This window comes from Nicotiana tabacum, chromosome 13, assembly GCF_000715075.1.
Source record: "Nicotiana tabacum cultivar K326 chromosome 13, ASM71507v2, whole genome shotgun sequence".
Lineage (NCBI taxonomy): Eukaryota > Viridiplantae > Streptophyta > Magnoliopsida > Solanales > Solanaceae > Nicotiana > Nicotiana tabacum.
Window position 1 is genome coordinate 17736515 of NC_134092.1, and position 19993 is coordinate 17756507.

Sequence of the window (19993 nt, forward strand, 5' to 3'; positions counted from 1 at the left end):
CTTCTCCAACTTTTCCATCTTTTTCTTTATTTTCTTTATGGGTCCCACAAATTTCCCCCCTAATTTTAAATTTTCTTGGTCATTCCAAGTCTTGATCTCAACATCGGAAAATTTTCGAACTTGAGAGGCTTTGTGAAGATATTTGCAGCCTGATTATGAGACTTCATATATTTGAGCTCGACGTCCTTCTTGGCAATGCATTCTCTGATGAAGTGATACTTTGTATCTATGTGCTTGCTTCGATCATGATACACCGGATTCTTGACAAGTGCATGTGCGGATTTGTTGTCAATACAAATCTCTTTAGCTTCAATTTGTGCAAATTGAGCTCCTTCAATAATTTTCTCAGCCAAATAACATGACACGTACAAGATGTTGCTGCTACATATTCAGCTTCACAAGTCGAGAGAGTAACAATTGATTGTTTCTTTGAACTCAAAAAAATAACAGAATCACCCAAGAAAAACACAAAACTAGTTGTGCTATTTCTATCATCAATATCTGTCGCATAATCACTATAAAAAAATTCCATAAGATTGAAATCACTAGAACAAGAATAAAATAACCCAAAGTCAATCGTACTTTTTAGGTAACAAAGAATTCTTCTAGTGACTTTCAAATAGGTGGATGTAGGAGCATCCATGAAGCGGCTTACTGCTCCAACTGCAAAGAGTATATCTGGCTTGGTACAAGTCAAGTACCTCAAACTTCCCACAAGACTTTTGAAAAATGTGGATTGACGAGCTAAAAACACAACACTAAAATTATGCCCGCTAGTCGAATATAGTATAGAAAATTATCGTATCCACATGGATTGGAGTTAAACAGTGTCTTAGCTTCTAGTTTTAATATTTATCTAAGATGATCAACACTTTAGAGTTTTATAATTTAAAACTAAAATTTACTAAAAGTCTAAACTATTGGCTAATAACAATCGCAACAAGAGTAAGCAAGAAGATATCAAAGGGAGAAAATAGAGGTTGATTGGATAGGTGTAAGATACTTGTTTGGGAATTAAGTCTAGTTTATTCACTTCTAAGATTCAAGTGAGTCTCTCGAATTCACTCAATTCTAGTCAACCATTCAGTAGAAACTCCTCTCTAGATTAAGACTCAACCTCGCAATAAGAACTAAATTAAGCTCGGTGAAAATATTCAGGAATTCGTAGTGGAATAGTCTTTAAGAGAACCTCTTTCGATTATCCTCCTAACTAGGTCTAAACATTAATTCAACTAGCCTCTTTCGATTACTAATAAGAATCAATAGATTCAACCAACAAGATAATGCAAAACATCACAAATTATGCCTCTTTCGATTACATAAACATATGAATATATATGCAATAATAAAAATACCCAAAATGATTCAATACATAAAACTAGAGTTAATATCCACAAACAATTCTCAAAACACCAAATCCATCAACCCCTAAGGAAGAATTACTCCATGGATATGGAGAAATTTATCACAATTAAGTTTAATTCAAAGGAAAACATAAAATATCCAAACCCTTGTCTTAAGTCAGGATGAATGGTGAAATCCTTGTGCTCTTGCTTCTCCCTCTTCTTCTTAGCTTCCTTAGGTCTAAATTATGTCAAAAGTCCTCAAAATACCGTTTTTCTATGTATATATACCAAGTAGGGTCGGGCCCAAACAAATACACCTTCTCCTATGCGAAAAAAGATACTTTTCCAAAGTTGGACGTGCGTGGCCGCGCACCTGGAAGTGTGCCCGCGCAGTTGGCCGCGCATTTTTCACACTTTTCTACCCCATATGCGCGGTCAGTGTGCGGCTGCTCACTTGCCGCTCTCTATTCACCATGTTCTGTTGGGAATTTGAAATTATGTAAAACATAAAAGTTGTATCCCTTTGAATTAGGTTTCCAACAATATATTGGGGAGACCAAACTGAGTTCCGAACGAAAAGTTATGTGTATTTTACTAGACACTGCGCAGTATGCCTGCTCGATTCTTCGTTCGTTCTAAACTATCATCCGTTGATCCCCGAACACGATCCCGACTTAATTCGTTGGGCTTTTACTCAGACTTCAAAGCTCCAAATCACTTGAATTCATTCCATAATATCTACATAGCTCGGAATCACTCCTACAAGGCATAAAATATATAATTAGTGCAAAACATTAGCGATTAAAGCTCAAACTCAACTAAAGTGCAATAAATTGGAATGTAATAATCGACTAAAACATGAGATTATAGCCTACCATCAACACCCCACACTTAAACCATTGCTCGTCCTCGAGCAATCAAACCACACTTTATATAGACACAACCTTACTAAGTAACTCTCCTAACTCATCACACCGAGAATATTTAAAATAAACTAAGCACAATAGTGTAACATATTCACCTCAAGAATTGACTCACAAGCACCACACATTATTCATAACTTACTCACTTAATCTAACATAGATGTCAAGAATTACCTTTCCTTCATGAATCAAGTACCCTCACACAACAAAAGAGAGTAGTTCCACAAATAATGAAATTCAAGAACAATGAGGAACTCAAGATAGAAAGAATTCACTCACTCTGAGAAACGATATTCATGTGCCACAAAAGATGCACCATAGGCTTTTCCGTAGTGTACTACTCTACTAATTGAGCTCATTCAGTCAAGGATCTAGTAAGACTTTTAACTAGTTGTAATGTAGGCCGCAGGACGGGTATGATACATTTAGTTATAAGAGTGACTACACCTCCCTGAGCACTTTAATACATATACTTTAACATTCAAAATCTCACACTTATGTCAAACCATACTCCACCTTTACATCAACATGCATTAACTCCCCAAATTATTTAAGCACCATTACATCGAGAGTTACCATTTATCAATGAATCTCATTCACAACAATACAACTATTTTTTTTTTTTTTTCAATTCAAGTGACTCTTATTTTTTTTCAATTCATTGCACCTTTCTCCTTATTTCAATAGTTCCACTCAAAAGCCAAACCAACCATCCCGCACTTCAACTTTTACAAAGTTCATAATAATTTTAAGTGCTTACGAGACGTAATTGGTTCAAATAGATGATCAATTCAAACAACTGGGTAAGGCTTGTAATGTGGTTGCCAAAGAAATAGGATTACAGGCTCAATGGGGTTAACTACGATTACATAGCAATTTGGTGGGTAAAACATATAACTGGTTCAACAAAGAAACACCTATATCACTTCCTAAACTGAACACAACTACCATTTCGCTTTGTAGACACACAGAGCAAGTTCTAGACAACAAATGTAATGCACATAATCATACAAACCTCACACACATGACACATAACTCACTCATGGTTGGACTCATCAAGACACTCTAGTCAAAGCAGTTAAGCAAAGTTAAGATCATACAGTTTAAGGTACTTATACAAGAGTCAAAAACTAAGCCTAAGCATCACAATTAAAGCACTTACTATTCTCAAGGCATAATAAAGTCAAGAGACATTGCTTCCATTACAAATGACAGCACAAGGTTTCCTACACCTAACAAAAATAAAAACTAACTATACCCGGTTCAAACAAAACCCTTGAAAAAGAACCGCGACACAAAGAAAAACCAAGGGGGAATTGATACACTACCTACAAAAGAAAATATTTTTGATCTTTTTCTTTCGACTATAATCCCTCAAGAAACATGTCGAATGATATCCATCGTCGGGAAAAATTAAAAATTTTAATGTTTTTTTTTCAATTTTTTTCTACTACCCAAACTAACAAAAGCAAAAACAATCAAGCTAATTAAAGTAAAAACTAAGACATCAAGCTAATTAAAGCAAAAACTAAGACTAATCTACATACAACATACAAATATCCCCCACCCCACACTTTAAGTTGTGGTATGTCCTCATGACACACAATTAAAAAGCATAAGGTGGAGGAAACTTCCCTGAATCTCTAGTCGGGGCCTGAATCAAAGCCGAGCTCCATTTCACGCGCCCGAACTAGTGCACACATCCATGCAGACAGGTTCTTCTCAGCCTTCTTGGAGTACAACCCACACTTATCTTTTTCACTAACATCAGCCTTCTCTTTCAAACTCTTCACCTTCCACTCAACACTTGCAGTTGGCTTCTCCTTTTTCACTCCAGTTGCTACATTCATCTCGAAAGTCACAATCTCCTCACCCACTCTAAGTATGAGTTTTCTATCATGTATATCCAGTATAGCTCTACCCGTTTCTAAAAATGGTCTTCCTAGGATGAGGGGGACTTCCTTGTTCTCCTCCATATTCACCACTATGAAATCTACAGGAAATACAAACTTATCCACCTGCACCAAAACATCTTCTACTATCCCCTTGGGTATTATAGTCATTTGGTCTACCAACTGCAAAGATATTGGCACCGACCTTATCTTTCTAATCTCCTTCTCCAGTTTCCTATAAATAGACAATGTCATTATATTAATTGAGGCACCGAAATCATATAAAAACTTATCAAAATTTAGAGTGCCTAAAGAGTAAGGTATAGTAAAACTCTCTGGATCTCCACACTTTTGCGGAAGTTTATTTTGCAAGATAGCACTGCAATGCTCTGTAAGTTTGACCACTGGGGTCTCTTCTATTTTCCTCTTATTTGTAAGGATCTCCTCCAAGAACTTTGCATAAGCTGACATTTGTGAGAGAACTTCAGTGAATGGCAGGTTTACATTAACCTATCTTAGCATATCTAAAAATTTCTCAAACTGCTTGTCCATCTTTTCTCTATAGAGCTTTTGGGGAAAAGGTAGAGCAGGCATGTGCTTGCTCACATCTTCAAATTCTTCCCTTCTTGAAGTTTCCTCCTTCTTCTTTTTCTCTACTCCCTTCTTACCTTTCTTCTTTTCAGTCTTTTTATCATCTTCAATTTTCAGCTCCTTCCCACTTTCTTTTTTCAAGCGCAAGTTCTTTATGAAATGGAGTGGTATCCTTCAACACTTGTCCGCTTCTGAAGGTCACAACAATTACCGTTTCTTTGGGATTCTTTTCAGTGTCAGCTGTCAGAGTACCTGGGATTCTCTCAGATAATATAGTTGCAATTTGTCTCACTTGTCTCTCCAAGTTACGCAAACCTATCCCAAGTTCCTTGATAGCTGCACCATGAGTATCTAATCTTTCATCAGTCTTGGCAATGAAAGATTTCATTAGATCTTCTAATCTAGACTGAATTGGCTGTAGAGGCAGAAACTGCGACCTTTGCTGATTCACAAAACCAGGAACTCCTTGAAATCTGGAGTTGTTTTGTTGCCATGCATTTGCTGTACCCCCGGTGAACTCCATGAAAAATCGGGGTGCTTCTGACCCATTGCATTGAAACTATAATTACCCACCGCATTAACTTCCTCCATTGAAGCTTGACACTCATGAATAGGGTGTCCTCTTCCACATATGTCACATGCTGCATAGGGCTCATTATGTATTGAAGTTAAGGTTAGCTTCCTTATTTCCTTTGACATGATATCAAGTTGTACCTGCACCGATGTGTTAGTATCAACTTGGTGAGCACCAGTTGATCTTTTTCTTTCAGCAATCTCTGAGGACCACTAGTTTGCATCTTTAGATAACACATCTAGAATAGTGACTATCTCCTCTGGAGTCTTCTTCATTAATGGACCTCCAGCTGCATTGCTCAATGTTCTGCATGAGGTCGGTGTCAAACCATCCCAAAAGTTCTGGAGTTGCATCCAGAGATCAATTCCGCTGTGTTGACACTTTCACACAATCTCTTTAAACCTCTCCCATGCTTCAAACATAGTCTCAGTCTCATTCTGGCAGAAGTTATGGATTTCTCTTCTAAACTTGCATGTTTTAGATGAGGAGAAATATTTAGCAAGAAACTTTGAGGCATCTTCTCCCATATTCTGATTGATCCCTGGGGCAAGCTTCGAAGCCAGTGCTTTGCATCATCTTTCAGAGTGAAGGGGAATGTCCTTAAGTACACTGCATCTTGTGACACACCATTGTATTGAAAGGTGTTCATGATCTCCTCGAAGTCCATTAGATGATTGTTTGGATCTTAGTTCATCTTACCTCTGAAGACACAAATTTTTTGGAGGGTTTGAAGCAACCCTTGCTTCAGCTCGAAATTATTGGCTGCAACTGAAGGTGGTCTCACACTTGATAAATCTTTGGTTGTAGACCGGTCTAGCATAATCACCAAGTGATCTCCCTTGGCCGGAAACGCCCATGGGCTGATTCTGAGCTATTCTTCGATCTCTCTCCTCCTCATAAGAAATTTGTGCATCTCCGAGTGCTGCTTCTTCAGCATCTCTTGCAGCTTTCTCTCTGAGTTGGGGCTGCCTCTCTCCCATCCAAATCAACATTATCATCATCTCCAGCCATATTTTCTTTGGTTGAGGATTGCCCAACCGTTTCTATATTCTCGAAGAGATTTCTTTCCTTCCTCAACTATCGCAGATGTTTCTAGATTTTTGGTTCGTATGGTTGCAACTCCTTCCCAGAAGATCGGGTCATGCACCAATCTAACTTGTAGCCTGCGCACAGTCAAAAAACACCTAAACGTAAAAAGAGAGAAATAAAATAAAATAAAAAACATTCCTGAATTAGCACTACAAACTATTTCAAACACTATTGATTGCCAATCCCCGACAACGACGCCAAATTTGACTAGATAAAAACACAACACTAAAATTATGCTCGCTAGTCGAATATAGTCTAGAAAATTATTGTATCCACAGGGATTGGAGTTAAACAGTGTTTTCGTAGCTTCTTTTAATTGCTATCCAAGATGAATAACACTTTAGATTTGTATGATTTAAAGCTAAAATTTACTAAAAGTCTAAACTATTGGCTAATGACAATCGCAACAAGAGTAAGCAAGAAGATATCAAAGGGAGAAAATAGGGATTGATTGGATAGGTGTAAGATACTTGTTTGGGAATTAACTCTAGTTTATTCACTTCTAAGGTTCAAGTGAGTCTCTCGAATTCACTCAATTATAGTTAACCTTTTAGTAGAAACTCCTCTCTCGATTAAGTCTCAACCTCGCAATATGAACTAACTTAAGCTCGGTGAAAATATGCAGGAATTCGTAGTGGAATAGTCTTTAGGAGAACCTCTTTCGATTATCCTCCTAACTAGGTCTAAACATTTATTCAGCTAGCCTCTTTAGATTACTAATAAGAATCAATGTATTCAACCAACAAGATAATGCAAAACATCACAAATTATGCCTTTTTCGATTACATAAACATGTGAATATATATGCAATAATAAAAATACCCAAAACGATTCAATACATAAAACTAGAGTTAATATCCACAAACAATTCTCAAAACACCAAATCCATCAACCCCTAAGGAAGAATTACTCCATGGATATGGAGAAATTCATCACAATTAAGTTTAAGTCAAAGGAAAACATAAAGCATCCAAACCCTTGTCTTGAGTGAGGATGAATGGTGAAATCCTTATGCTCTTGCTTCTCCCTCTTCTCCTTAGCTTCCTGAGGTATAAATTATATCAAAAGTCCTCAAAATACCATTTTCTATGTATATATACCAAGTAGGGTCGGCCCCAAACATATACACCTTCTCCTACGCAAACAAAAGACACTTTTTCGGAGTTGGACTGCCCCATATGTGCGGTCAGTGCACGACCGCTCACTTACCGTGCAATATTCATCCTGTTTAATGTAAAACATGAAAGTTGTATCCCTTTGAATTATCTTTCCAACAATATATTGGGGAGCCCAAACCGAGTTCCGAGCAAAATGTTATGTGCATTTTACTAGACACTGCGCAATATGCCTGCTCGATTCTTCGTTCGTTCTAAACTATCATCCGTTGATCCCCGAACACGATCCCGACATAATTCCTTGGGCGTTTACTCAGACTTCAAAGCTCAAAATCACTTGAATTCATTCCACAACATCTACATAGCTCGGAATCACTCCTACAAGGCATAAAACACACAATTAGTGCAAAACATTAGCAATTAAAGCTCAAACTCAACTAAAGTGCAGTAAACTGGAATGTAATAATCGACTAAAACATGAGATTATAGACTACCATCAGGTATCCACATTTTCTCCTTCATCTAACTTGGACAATTTTATCCCACTCTCCATCGATGTGTTCATGGGGTTGCAATCGAGCATGTTGAACTTCAAGATCTCCTTCGTATAGCTTTCTTGAGATATGAAAATTTCATCCTCTATCTGCTTCACCTCTAGGCCCAGGTAGTATGACATGAGCCCTACGCCTGTCATCTCGAACTCACGGGACATATCTTTCTTTAAAGTTTCAAACAAACTTGGGTTATTACCCATGAAAATAATATCATCAACAAAAAGACAAACAAGCAAGATATCTCCATTAGTATGAACTTTAAGGTAAAGAGCATATTCATGGAGACAACGAGTAAACCCATTTTCTTGAAAATACTTGTCGATGCAACTATTCCATGCTCGTGGGGTTTTTTTCAATCCATATAAAGCTTTGTTCAACTTCAACACTTTATCTTCATGGTTTTTGACCACGAAGCCTAATGGTTGTTCAACATAGACTTCTTCTTCAAGATAGCCATTCAACAAGGCTGACTTGGCGTCTAGTTGATAGATTTTCCACTTTATTTGCGTCGCCAAAGAGATCAGCAAACGAATCATCTCTATGCGAGCAACAGGTGCATAAACTTCTTCATAGTCAATGCCTTGCCTTTTCTTGTAGCCTTTAGCCACAAGTCATGCCTTATATTTATCCATATCTCCATCAACATTCTTCTTTGTCTTGTATACCCATTTTACTCCAATTGCGCGATGACCCTTGGGAAGAGTTGTTAAATCCCAAGTGTTATTCTAGGTTTTCTTCCACTCCATGCTTCTTGAGGGGTTTGATCTCTAACATTCCTTGTTGGAGACTTGTTGTTCAAATAAACTGCATAAGTGTAATGACTCAGCCGGTCATTTTGAGTATTACATCCCCCTTCCCCCATATACTGCTCAATTTGTGCTTTACAGTTGTTATGTGACTTTCCAGGGTAATTGGTTGGAGTCTGGAAAGGTTTTGAAATGAATTGAGACACTTAGGTCTTTCCTGGTCTATAGTTCTAGCTGAAGCTAGCCCAGTCTCCAAAATGAAAACTTAAGTTTTCCTGGTCTATAGTTCTAGCTGAAGCTAGCCCAGTCTCCAAAATAAAAACTTAAGTTGATAAGATTGACTGGATGTTGACTTATGTGTAAACGACCCCGGAATAGAATTTTGATGATTTCAATAGCTCCATATGTTGATTTTGGACATAGGAGCGTGTCTGAAAAATTATTTGGAAGTCTGCAGTTAAATTAGGCTTGAAATGGCTAAAAATAGAAATTTAAGTTTGGAAGTTTGACCGGGGAGTTGACTTTTTTATATCGGGGTCAGAATCCGATTTTGAAAATTGGAATACGTCCGTTATGTCATTTGTGATTTGTGCGCAAAATTTAAGGTCAATCGGACTTTATTTGATATGTTTCGGCATCGAATGTAGAAGTTGAATTTTTTTTTGTTTTATTAAGCTTGAATTGGGGTATGATTCATGGTTTTTGCGTTGTTTAATGTGATTTGAAATTTCGACTAAGTTTGTATGATATTTTAGGACTTGTTGGTATGTTTTGTTGAGGTCTTGGGAGCCTCGAGTGAGTTTCGGTTGGTTAACGGATCGAAAATTGGACTTAAAAGGAAAAATCTGAAAATTTTGCCTTCTGGTGTAATCGCACCTGCGGACAATTTCTCGTAGGTGAGAGCTCTCAAAAGTAAGCTGGGCAAGCGCAGAAGCGGAGAGGGGCTGGCAAGGTAGTGTTCGCATGTTCGGAGATTTCATCGCATCTGCGAAGCCGCATAACCGGCTTTGTGATCATAGAAGCGGAACACAGAGGGGCAGGCTCCATCACAGAAGCAGACAGCTTCTTCGCATAAGCGTTTCCGCAGAAGCGTGATCAGCCGCAGAAGTGGAAGCTTCACCGCAGAAGCGACTTAGTGAGCCGCAGAAGCGAAAAACCTGAGCAGAACGTTAAAAACAAGGGTTCGCGATTTTGACTTCATTTGTAACATTTCAAGCACGATTTGGACGATGTTTCAGAGGGAATTTATGGAAAAAGTTGAGGTAATTCACTTGTGATCATTGTTAGTCAATAATATTGGATTACCATTGAGTATTCCGGCTAGATTACGTATTTTTGAAGTGAAATTAGAGGATTTGGGCTAGGGGTGGCATGTGGGCCGGGCCCGGTCCTAAGTGGGCCGGTCCTAGGCGCGCCGGTCCTATGCGGTCCCGGGCTTCGCGGGCTTCTCGTTGGAACCGGTCCGGGACCGGGACCACGAACTAGCGATCCCGTGTTAAGTGGGCTGGTCCCGGGCCCAAGTGGGCCCAACAGAAACTTCCTATTTTTTAAATTATTTTTATACAAGCTAGAGAAAAAAAATAGTAATAAAAATATCCAAGGCAATTCCTAGTAAATTATATTATAGAATTGTCACCTAAATTTTTTAATTCAAATTTAAAGACAAAAATATTGTAAAGAGATATTCAAAGCAATGCGTTATAATATATATACTATACTATACTATATATATATATATCTTAAGATATATATGCTATATTCGATTTACTATATATACATCTTAAGATTTATACATTAATATTCAATTTATATACTATATATACATCTTAAGATATATATATATATATATATATATATATATATATATACATCTTACTATATTAAGATGTATATATAGTATATCGTAAGATGTATATATACATCTTATATATATATATATATATATATATATATATATATATATATATATATATATATATATATATATATATATATACATCTTACTATATTAAGATGTATATATAGTATATCGTAAGATGTATACTATCGAATATGGCTTATATACAAATATACATCTTACTATATTAAGATGTATATATAGTATATCGTAAGATGTATACTATCGAATATGGCTTATATACTATGTATATAGTAAGATGTGTGTGTATATATATATATATATATATATATGAGAGAGAGAGAGAGAGAGAGAGAGAGAGAGAGAGTATAGTATATACTATATTATACTATATGTATAGCTTAAGGTATATAAAAAGACAAAAATATTGTAAAGAGATATTCAAAGCAATACGTTATATTTTTATTATAGCATTAAAAAATTATGGCAATATCTTTCTTAGTCTTCCTCCCCCTATGGAATGAGCACAACAAGGTGCTAATACCACCATTGAGAAGAAAAAGAAACTAATCAAGATGTGCCAAAATATAAGTTACATATTAATTTACATGGTATCTCTTACAAATTTCATAAATCCTTCAAGGTCCGGAGGAATTTTCGTTGGTGGTGGCGGAAATGAAGCTTGGTCATCACCGCTTCCAGGCGAAGCATCATCCTCCGCAAGTTCAGCTAGCATTTCTTCATAAGCTTCGTCTACCTCTGGTTGTGATTCAGCAAGTCCAAAATTTCTTCTTTCCGAACGGATCCAATCTCTGAAAAGTACTGCTTTTTCCAAGCTCTCCCTCATAGACGCTCTATAATCACCGAGTTGAAGTCTTGCTTGACTGAAAGCACTCTCTGATGCCACTGTTGAAGCTTGAATAGTTAAAATGTCTCGGGCCATCCTTGAAAGAATCGGAAAGTGTTTTTCTTTGTCCTTCCACCATTCCAAAATATTAAAGGAGCCGTCGGGATTCACTCCCTCAATTTCCTGTGACAAATAAACTTCAAGCTCATTTAGTTGTGAAAAATCACTAGTACTAGAACCTTGAGAACCCTGAACCCTGCCCAAGCACTAAGTGCTCTTACTCCCGCAGTTCTTTTAGATGATTGAGAACTAGAAAAAGAAGGAGTTGGAACATTTGGTTTAGCATGATCTAATGCAACTTGATAAGCATTATAAATAGTTTAAACATTTATTTTAATTGAGACTATTGCATCCGCAAGTGTAGACAACTCCTCATCTTCAAGTGCTAAACTATTATAAACAGTTTCATACCAAAATTGAGGACCTCCTTATTTCATAGTAGGATTTAACAATGCAGCAACACCATAAATAGGGGGAATAGGGAAAAAATATTTTTTAAATTTTTTTCTCATGGAATCAATAACAAGTTGATAAATTTCCCCACCCTCTGAAAAATGATCAAACAAATTTGCAAGTTCTGCAATATAAACTAAACAGTTAGAAATAGTAGGATAATATTGCCCAGAAAATTCATTTGTAGCAATATGAAATTTTTCTAAAAAATCTACAAGCATTTTAATATTAGCCCAATCCGCATTTGTAAGGTGCTCATCATCATCACTTACATGAGCATTAAACGTTGAGTTTATGGGGTTTCTATATTCATATGCAACAACTAAACTTTCATACATGTAATTCCATCTAGTTGGACAAGGTTTAGGAACCTTTCTTTCTCTTAGGCCAAATTCATCGCATCTTTTAAAATATTCTCTAAGTCTACTTCTATGGTTTGAATAAAAAAGCCAATTAAGAACCATTTTAATCTTTTCAATTTCAACATTTAAAATTCGCATACCATCACCCACAATTAAATGGTAAATATGACAAATACATCTAACATAAAAAATATTACTAAATGCAGGACTTAGTGTAGTGGTAAGCAAGGCTACAACATTTGTGTTACTAGTAGCATTATCCATTGAAACTGACATTATTTTATCACTAATGCAAAAATATCTACAAATATTCGTAATCGTGCTAGAAATAAACTGCCCTGTGTGACATGAATTAATTATTCTATAAGCAATAATGTGCTTTTGTATTATCCAATCCTCATCAATCCAATGACTGGTAACAGTAAGGTAATCACAGTCATTACCACTTATACCAATATCAGTTGCAATAGCAACACGACAATTTATATGAGTAAATAAATAGCATAAATATTGTTCATATTCATGTTTATATTTATAAATATCACTCTTTACGGTTGTGCGAGGAAAACCTTTATAAGTAGGATTATAAACTTTTCTAATATAATGCACAAAGTGAGGGTTAGAAGGAAAACTATAGGGTAAGCACATAACAGTAACCATTTTTGCCAATTCTTCCCGATCTTTTTTTGGATCATAATATAAAATACCACCGGTAACAGTGTTAATTCCCGGTTGAAATTGATTTGACTCGGTACTAAGGTCAGCCATACTAGGTGCACTTGTCCCCTCGGCCAAAGCTTTCATATGAAAATATCTAGCTTTATCTTGAGGGTGTAGCAATATGTGTCTAGTCAAACTCCCCCCCCCCCCCCCCCCCCCCCGACTTCCAACATATTTAAAAACTAACTCTTTGCCACAAGTTTTACACTTTGCCCTATTTTTTCCTCTTAGTTGAGTAAAAATGGCCAAACAAGAGATATTTCTGTCCGTTTAGAAGGTTGTCTAGAAAAAGTAGAGGCAGTAATAGGAGGGTCAGACGGGGCATCATTTGGATTATTATTAGTTGGGTTAACTTCAGGAGCAGGACTAGTGGGTGTATCGTCATCCGATTGCGTTTCATCAAAATCTATTTCTTCATCATCATTTTCATCAATAGTTGGATTACCATAAAGAGCATTCATATATTCATGGTTTAATTGTTCACCGGGTGAAATATTATGGCAAAATTGACTCTCGGTAAATTATAATAAACTATTATCGCTATCAAGAATAGCAGGTGTAGGACGGGTAACAGGTTTCGGCCGGGGAGCCGGGGGAAGTGGAGGAGGAACAGATTGGCCACTAGATTCACCACTCTTGGATTTTTCCTTATTTTTACTAAATATTTTTTTTAGGGAATAAGCCATCTTAATTAATCAAGCAAAGTAAATAAAACAAACAAAACTATAATATTAAAACTTAAGAGTTGGAATGAGTTTACCGAATTGACGAACAACTTGTTGAAAAATAATTATCGTTGAAGACTTGAAGACTTCAATTCACCAACTTCATAATTTTGCATAAATTGTAAAATTGTAATTATAAAAAGTATGGGGTTAAACCAAAATTTGTGGGGTTAAATGGCTATTTTGCAAATAACAACAACAACAATAACGACCCAGTAAAATCCCACTAATGGGGTTTGGGGAGGGTAGTGTGTACGCAGACCTTACGCCTACCCCGAAGGGGTAGAGATGTTGTTTCCGAAAGACCCTCGGCTCAAAAAAATAAAAAGACAAAATGACAAAAAGACAAAAAGGAGACAATATTAGTATCACAACAACAATCATAGGATAAATAGGAACACTATGAAATCCAGAAGCAATATGCAAAACAAAGAGAGACAATATTAGTATCACCACAACAATCATAAGAAAAATAAGAACACCATGAAATCTAGAAGAAAGATGCAAAGCAAAAGCGATAGCTAGTAAATAGGACATGCACTGAAAAGCGAAATAGTAAGCCACAACATTGCCACTAGCTATCTTAGACAAAAACCCTACATGGCTAGTCCCACAATGGTACGAAGTAAGGCACGACTCAACTACCTCCTAACCTACAACCCTAATACTCGACCTCCACATCTTCCTATCAAGTGTCATGTCCTCGGAAATCTGGAGCCTCGCCATATCCTGCCTGATCACCTCTCCCTAATACTTCTTAGGTCTCCCTCTACCTCTTCTTGTGCCTTCCATAACCAGCTGCTCACACCTCCGTACCGGAGCATCTGGGCTTCTCCTCAGAACATGTCCGAACCATCTAAGCCTCGCTTCCCGCATCTTGTCATCAATGGGAGCCACATGCACCTTCTCCCGGATATCATCATTCCTAATCTTATCTATCCTAGTGTGCCCGCACATCCACCGCAACATCCTCATTTCTGCTACTTTCATCTTCTGGATATGTGAGTTCTTAACGGGCCAACACTCAGCCCCATACATTATTTTGCAAATAGCCAACGGCTATTTTGGTAGACCAAACGGCTAGTTTTTAAATGGCCAAACGGTCAATTTATTTTTTTTAAATTATCCGTTGGGCCCATTTAGGACCGTTTGAACCGACCCACTTCTGAGCTGGTCCCGGTCCTAAACGGTCCCGGCTCGCGAGCCTCCCCTATGAGACCGGCCCACTATCCGGCCCACCACCCCACGGTCCCGGTCCTATCCTGTTAGGACCGTTTAGGCCCACCGCCCATGTGGGCTTGCGGTCCTGGGCCGGTCTCGGTCCTAACCGGCCCACTAGCCACCCCTAATTTGGGCCTAGGGATTTCAAAATAAAAATTTAAGATTTGGAGGTCGAGTTGATGTTGGAATTTGGTAAAATTTGTATGGTTAAACTCGTGTTGCATGGGATTTTGGATTTTGTAACTTTTTCAGGTTCCGAGACGTGGGTCCCACGGACGATTTTTGAGTTAAATTTTGGATTTTGTTGGAAAATTAGTATTTTCATATGGAACTAATTTTTATAATTTGTATTGACTCAATCGAATTAATTATGACTAGATTCGAGGTGTTTGGAGACCGATTCGTGAGGCAAAGGCATAACAGAGTAAGGAATTACACGGTTTGAGGTAAGTAACAGTTTTAAATTTGGTCCTAAGGGTACGAAACCCCGGATTTTGTGATATGTGATTGGTTTTGAGGTGACGCACATGATAGGTGATGGGCGTGTGGGCGTGCACCGTAGGAATTATGTCTTGATAAATTCCATGTAACCATGTGGTTGAATAATCTATTGATATCTGTACATTTTCCACATATTAGAGAAATCAAACTATAAATCATGTTTAAAACATCTGTTTACACTGTAGGGACCCACATAGATCGTGTACTTGTTGAATTATCTGCTAAATTATTGTTTTGCACTCAGTCACAGTTTTACTTGCACATTTCATTTCAGTCTCTATTGTTCATTATTGATGCATCGTATCATTGTTGTTTGGGGCTGCTTATCATGATTTCTGAGCCCAAGAGACTAGAGAGGTTGATGATTGAGTGAGGCCAAGGGCTTGATTGTGAGGATATTTATGGGATCGGGCTGCACGCCGCATCATGTATCATTGATTTATGCCATGATTGGCTTGTTATAACGCTTGGGCTGAAGGAGCCCCTCCGGATTCTGTACACACCCCCAGTGAGCGCATGTACCTACTGAGTGCGAGTGCCGAGTGCTGAGTGATTGAGAGGAATGAGTGACTGTGAGGAAAGAGTGATTGTGATGACTGAATGACTATTGCTCTGAGATGATGCATTGATTTTATTATTTTTGCACTTCAGTTGTCATATATCACGTGTTTTGAAAATTTCTAAAAGACATTATCTTATGTTTCAGTCGAATTTGATATAAAATTATTGTTTGAGTTTTAAATGTTGAACTTGAAAGCATGCCTACCTTCTTTAATTGGAAATTACTGTGATTGGACTTAGCTGTGAAGCTCGTCACTACTTTCAGCTCTTTATTTAGTATTGTTACTTACCGAGTTGGTTTTACTCATACTACACCCTGCACTTCGTGTGCATATTCAGGTGTTCCTGAACACAATGGGTGTTGATTTCTTCGTACAGTTGAATTTTTTCGGAGATTCTGAGGTAGTTGTCGGTGTTTCGCAGACCTTGTCTATCCTTCTTTATCTTCTTGCTTATTGTATTTAGTCTCAGACTATTATAGACAGTGTTTTCCATACTTGTGATGTATAGATGCTCATGTATTCTGTAACATCCCGGTAGATGGGAATTCCTCGATGAGATTTTGGGTTTCTATCCTTGTTTATGAGAATTTTTGTTATTTAAACTACTTTAATTCATTTTCTGTTAAAAATGTTGGGATTATTCCGTAATGTCGACTTGCTTAGTACCACGATAGGCGCCATCACGACTGGTTAGGATTTTGGGTCGTGACAACAAGAAACAACTTCGGCCCAAAATTCCTTGGGCGTACTTTTAGCTTTCAACATACATCTAGCCATATTAAGAATCGTTCGATTCTTTCTCTCTGCAACTCCATTTTGTTGGGGTGAATAAGGTACTGTTAGAGGGCAACGAATTTAATGAGATTGACAAAATTCATTAAATTCTTTTGAAGTGAATTCGCCTCCTTTATCGGACCTTAAAACTTTTATTTCATTGCCACTTTCTTTTTCTACAAGTACTTTAAAAATTTTAAAAACATCAAAAGCTTCAGATTTTTGGTTCAAGAAATAAACCCAAGTCATTCTACTAAAGTCATCAATGAAGAGTATAAAGTATTTACTTTTACCAATGGAAGGTGGATTGATTGGCCCACACACATCAGTATGAATAAGCTGGAGCGGTTTGGTTGATCTTGACATGGCCTCCTTTGGAAAACTCCTCCTTGCATGTTTTCCAAGAAGACAAGCTTCACACAATTGATTGGGATGGTTGATTGATGGTATCCCATGCATGATGTTCTTTTCTCCCATGTGCCAAATTCAAGTGCCCAAATCGCATGTGCCAACACCATGATTCATCTTGCACATTAGCCTTCAAACACTTTGCATTAATTGTCTTAAGATTCAAAGAAAATAATCTATTCTTTGCCATATGCACTTTAGCAATTAGAATTCCACTTTAATCTCTAAGACAAAGATGCATATTTTTCATGTGGATGTCATATTCCTTTTCAAGAAGCTGGCCCAAACTCAAAATATTACTTTTTAATTTTGGCACATAATAAACATCTTGAATTAGCTTGTGACTACCATCTTTACAGGAGATCGGAATCGTACCTATCCCTTCGATTTGAATCTTTGAGGTATCTCCAAAGGACACATTACCTCTCACCGTTTTATTGATATCCACAAATTTCTCTTTGCATTCACACAATGATTGCTTGCTCTATTGTCCAAATACCACGAGCTACAATCATCAATGTCTTCTTTCTTGAGTGCCAGCAACAACGTTGACTCATCCTCTTCTTTCTTGTCATCAACAAGGTTAGCTTTTTCTTCAACATTGCTACGACATTCCCAAGAGTAATGGCTAAATTTATGACAATTATAACACTCAATTTTGGATTTGTCATACTTTTGTCTATTATTTTCTTGGTAGTAGCCACGCCCTCTTCCTCCTCTATGATCACGACCACAACCTCTGAATGTCTGGTGGATTTTAATTTCATTGTTAAAGTTGTTACCGTTACTTCTTCCTCTTCCATGACCGCCACGGACTCGGCCCCGTCCATTCCCACAATAGCTCTTTTCACCTCCATAATCCTTGAAGGATGCCTGAGTTTTAAGAAGTTGCTCTAATGACACTTCTTGTCTCCTTTTGATCTTTTTTTCGTGGGCCTGTAAAAAGCCCTCCAATTTCTCTACCATCATAGTCTAAATCTTTAGACTCCTCAATAACACACACCACAAAATCAAATTTAGGTGTTAAAGTGCGAAGAATCTTTTCTACCACACGGACATCTTCTATGTCCTCCCCGTATCTTCTTAGTTAATTTACAACAGCCTTCACTTTGGAACAATAATCCGAAATGCATTCGGATTCTTTCATTTTTAAAACTTTAAAATCAGCCCTTAGAGTTTGAAGTTTTACCTTCCTCACCTTGTCAACGCCTTGAAGAGAATTTTATAAAATCCCCCAAGTTTTCTTTGAGGTGGTAGCATCTGCCACCTTCTAAAACATGGCATCATCCAAACATTGGTGGATGAGCGCGAGGGCTTGTTGATCCTTCTTACTCGTCTTTGCCAAGACCTCTTTTTCATTTTGAGGAAGAGTTTTCTCATTATCGGGTTTTGCATATCTGTCTACGATTTTCCAATCCTGAGAGCCAAGAATGGCTTTCATACGTAGATACCATTTCTCATAATTATCTTTTGTGAGACGGGGATACTGAAAAGATAGCGGACCAATATTCACCATGGATCTGATACTACATTGTTGGGAAAAATAATAATCCCGCCCAGAAATAATATTCACGAAAAATAATAATAACACAAGAAAGTAACACCGATACCAACTCTTTTAACGAGGTAAATACAATATCCGAGCGGAGGAATATTACCACTATAATATTATAGCTTAGTAGTGTCAGGAGACTGCTATAATTTTGAAAGAAATAACACTCTTTATTTAAAATATCTTACTACAATATTACTGACGGTCACTATTTATCTCACAGACTACAATCTGTGGATTACTCTCTCTAACTTCTATTGCTTCTCTTTGTTTTGGTGTGTATTCAACGAGGAACGGATAACTCCTTTTATAGACACAATTGCCCCCAACCCAACCAATCAAATTGGTTCAATAATTTGCAAAGTCCAACCGTCCAACTTTTGCAAATTTTCTGGCCGCCTAATTTGTCTTCTCCAACTTTTCCATCTTTTTCTTTATTTCTTTTATAGATCCCATAAAACTTTTATCTTTTGGGACATGTTTAAATTAAATCTACTGACATCTTTACTTTTGCTCCCAATGCCATGCACAACATTCCCACAGAATGAGCCAGAGATTATTTTCAAAAAGAAATTTGAATCTGCTTGCTGCTTCAAAATTGTACTTAATTGATTTAATATAATGCCAAAATAACAAGTCAATTTGCACAGTCACTAGATCAGAAACAGCAAAATGAACAACTTCTAACTTGATGTAATTTGTTCTGCATATTCTGTTTAGTGTATATGGAAAACTACAATGGAACTCAAGTACAAGGCAGATTAAGCGGAAAGCGCACAAGATATTCTATCAAAGGAATTACTATTCAAACTGATAAAGAGAATTCTTGCCTTTTTGTCACGACCCCATATTCCCTCCGTAGGATGTCGTGATGGCACCTAGTCTCTAAGACTATCTAAGCCTATCAATGTGGAATAATAATAAATATCTGAAATAAATAAACTACAATTCAAACAATTTCAACTCCCAAAACCCGGTAGAAATAAGTCACAAGCTTCTAAGAATTTATTCTCTATGTATCTATACATTAGAGTCTAAAGCAAATAAGGAAGACAACATAGTAAGATAGAAGGGGACTCCGGAGTCTGCGGACGCTGGCAGATATACCTCGAAGTCTCC